The sequence below is a fragment of the Mastomys coucha genome, unplaced genomic scaffold, assembly GCF_008632895.1.
Source record: "Mastomys coucha isolate ucsf_1 unplaced genomic scaffold, UCSF_Mcou_1 pScaffold1, whole genome shotgun sequence".
Taxonomy (NCBI): domain Eukaryota; kingdom Metazoa; phylum Chordata; class Mammalia; order Rodentia; family Muridae; genus Mastomys; species Mastomys coucha.
The window spans coordinates 68,869,435-68,873,453 of NW_022196891.1; the positions used below are offsets into that span (position 1 = coordinate 68,869,435).

Sequence of the window (4,019 nt, forward strand, 5' to 3'; positions counted from 1 at the left end):
GGATCTATTTGTATTCTCCTATACAAATATGCAAACATCCAGTTTGACCAGCACCATTTGTTGAAGATGCTGTCCTTTTTCCAGTATGTGGAAAATTTTCAAACTTTAAGTGTCCATAGGTGTATGGACTTATTTTGGGGTATTAAATTATTTTCCATTGATCAAAATGTCTGTCTTTGTGCCAGGACCATGCTGTGTTTATTCCCATAGCTCTGTAGTACAATTTAAGGTCAGGGATGGTGAGACCTCCAACGGTTCTACCCTAGGATTATTTATGGGAGCCTCAGGCTGGGAATTTGAATTTCTTTTCTTTTCTCTTCTCTTCTCTTCTCTTCTTTTCTTTTCTTTTCTTTTCTTTTCTCTTCTCTTCTCTTCTTTTCTTCTCTTTCTTTCCTTCTTTTTTCTTTCATTCATTCTTTCTTTCTTTTTTTTTGTTTTTTTGAGACCAGATTTCTCTGTGTAGCCCTGGCTGTCCTGGAACTCACTCTGTAGACCAGGCTGGCCTTGAACTCAGAAATCTGCCTACCTCTGCCTCCCAAGTGCTGGGATCAAAGGTGTGTGCCACCACTGCCTGTGGGAATTTGAATTTTTAAACTCTTTTTTTTTCTTTTGCCACATTGTATTGTGATATTAGGAGATATTAGGGTATTAATTTTAAAAGAAATGTCAGAGGTACCACATGCAGAGCCATTTATCTTTTGGTTTCGTATATCATTGATGAGAGGTGGCCAATGCAGACGTCTTTGCATATCTCTTTAAATAGTTTGCATGCACATGTGAGGAAGAGGTTATAGGAATGAACCTTTGTAAATATATAATTATTCATTCAGTTATGATGTTGATAGATCTCAATGAACTGAGAGCTAGAGAGCCAGGAAACTGGTTGTACTAGTCAGTTTTTTGTCAACTTGACATAAACTAGGGTCATCTTGGGGGAAGAAACCTCAATAGAAAAAAAAATACTTCCATCAGATTGACCTGTAGGCAAGTCTGTGTGTGAATTTTCTTGATTAATGATTGATGTGGAAGGGTCCAGCATAACGTAGAATCCATGACACTCCTAGAAGATGTTCTGGGAGGTGTAAGAAAGGTGGCTCTGTGTGAGCCTAGAGACTAAGCCAGTAAGCGGCAGGCTTTCATTGCTTCTGATGCAGTTCCCGCTTCCAGGTTCCCAGCCTGCTTCAGTTCCTGCCTTGGCTTTCCTTCACAATGAACCATAAAGTAAAATAAACCATTTCTTCTTCACGTTGTGCTTGGTCATGGAGTTTGTGACAGCACAGAAAGCAAACTAAGACACTAGCAGAATAGCTTAGTCTAAGGGCCGGATAACCATCAAAGTTAGTAGTATTGATCCTAGTCCAAGTCTAAAGGCCTGTGAATTAGGAGCTAACAGTGTTTAACAGTGTTAACAGTGGTGCTGGTGTTGTTTAAGTGCCCTGCTTTACAGCTAAAGGCCTCCAAACCAGGAGTACCCAAGTCCGAAGAGTAGAAGATGGATGCCTTAGCACCAGTCTAGCATAAGGCATCTGGGGAGCTTTTCCCAAGCTCCCAAGCTGGAGATGCTTTGCTATAGGCAACGGGAGAATATTAGGAAAAGACCGATATCAAGGATGGCCTAATCAGTAGGATTGAACTTGAAAGGGTGAGAAATTACAAGATGACTGCTTTTGAGGCTTTTTATGAGACTTCCTTTGTCAATGCAATTAATCTGAATCTTTTTACCTCAGCCTCAGGCAGACTCTTCAGAGAAGGGCAAAACAAACAAACAAACAAACAAACAAACAAACCAGCTGTATTCTTCACCAAAATACCACAAGAAAGATCTCTAGGCAGAATACTAAAATTCTTATCCTCTGAAATCTCTTCAAAATGGCCTAAGCAGCAGGCTGCTCATCTTGCTCTCAGGGATCCTGGCTAGGCCTTTGAAGAGCTGTTCTGGGCAAGGCAGCTCGGGGATGCTGCAGGACAAGAGCCCCTACATATGCATTCTGGTTTTAGTTCATCGTCTGTCAGCGGGAGTGACTCAGAGGCAGCAAGCAGCTAAGATCTCTCGCAAGAACTGTATCCAGGTAGCTGTTTCTTTCTGTGTCTCTGTTGAAGAATGCCCTCTGCTGGGATGGATGGAAATTGCACCCTTACAGGAATCACCATCTAGCTCCGCGGTACTGCGTAAACCACCTACAGTCTTCGGATCTCTATTTCTTCACTTCATAAGCAGAGGAAATAAGTCCCTGGTTTGCTCTCAGACATACTGAGACCTTCTGCTTACTCGGGATGCCCCGAAACTTAAATAGTCACAGGGACGGGGCTTCCAGAGAAGACCCAGAACCCCTGGTGGTAACTGGGGTCTCCCCCTGCAGCTGTTGCTGCACAGCACCTCCTGGACATTCTCTTCAGAACCAAGGACGTTTGCCTCTATCATCATGATAGACACTGCAGAGCTAGACACTTTTTACTGTAAGATTTCAGTAAACTGGGACATCTCAGAAAAACACTGGGAGGCCGGGAATTTCCTCAATAAGATAATCTCAGGAACTTTAGAAAGATAGCGGAACTCTCCGGAAGGGAAAGGCTAATTAACATTCCTCAGGTCACAGGGTGAGAAACTACCTGCAGGTAGGGGCACCCTGAAAATTGTATAAAAGCTCACTGAACAAGTTGTGCAGGGTCACCTCCTTTCCTGAGGGTCTGAGATGGCCTTGGTGCACTGAAATAAAAATCCTCATGCTCTTTGCATCGTTCAGGCTCTTTGTGATTCACTCAGGAAGGTCTCTGGTAAGCTAAGGCTCGTCAAAGTCTTACATTACCAGGCAAAACCTCCATACTAAGTAAGTATTGTGAGCCCTGACTTCTCTCTGCAGACTAGCAACTCAAGCCTAGAGGATGCAGGGACTTTAGGAACCACATTAACCTGAGGAACTCTCCCGTCACCCATACCCAGGAAGTACAACCTGCATGTCAGAAGCGATATCTTTCTCTGAGAATAAACAGGCTTAGTTTCCTCAAAGAAAAATTTAAAAACTTTTAGCAAGGGAATTACCAAGGAAATTATAGGTGTGGTGTGAGGTACACACTACCTTGGAAAGTCCGGAACCCAACTCACCTGGCCAGTAAGGAGGCCAGGAACTAGTTTTGGGATCAAGTAGTTTTTTAACTTATATAGAACGCAAGGGGGCCAAAGATCCAGAACCACAAGGCCTTGCTCCTTACACCAGCACAGACGTACTGAAATAAACAGGCCCAGGTGATGGATCTGAAAATGAAGGAACGTGCCAGTGAGGATTCTGGTCTAGGCTATAGCTGGGGTGAAGGGAGGGTCGTAGGGGGTTGGGGTGGGAGTGATGGGGAGTCAGGTATGGGTTGTGCTCTACATCTATGCTCTATGGGGTGCTCAGGAGCCTCAAACCAGGAGGAACTGTCTGAGAGAGCATCCAAGGGAGGAAGAGACAAGGGACAATGACCTTGAAGCAGTATCTCACTGGCCTCCCCGTCTGTCTTCTCCTGTTCTGGGATTTGGCCGTGGCCATAACTCAGATTGGCTGTGGCTCCAGCTTTTTCCTGAGGGTGATGGGCAAGGTCCCAAGGAGCCACGGCAGAGCTCTTCTAGAGTAGGTTGGATATAAATGATCCCTCAAGATAAATTAATATTGAGAGGGAAGACAGCCTTTTCTTTGGGTTATAGGACCGGAAATGCTCCCTAGATGGAGGCACTGATGAGATAGCTCCCTTCCAGGTGTGCATGACTGTGGAAAGCATTTTGGTTGGGAAATTGGCCTACGCTGTTAATGGGCAGATCCCTGAAGCTCTGGGCTTGAGGCTACAGGAACCTGGATAGGGTTGTTCATCTAGGGTGAGGTCGCAGCTGAAGAGGAGGCCTCTTGCCACGCTGATGGTAACCTAGTTGGATGAGCTCAAGTATCACAACATTAGTAACATGAGGCTGAGCTCGCGACCAGTCAGGGTCGGACTTCCTCAAATCCCCGCAGTGCACTCTGGGATACCCTGCATCTTGCTCAAAG

The 4,019-nt window shown here is 44.9% G+C and overlaps 1 pseudogene; it reads left to right on the forward strand.

Annotated features, from left to right (window-relative positions):
* LOC116096856 overlaps positions 1 to 3,835 on the forward strand; it is a 6,571-nt pseudogene extending 2,736 nt beyond the window's left edge.
* Positions 3,836 to 4,019: the final 184 nt, after the last annotated feature.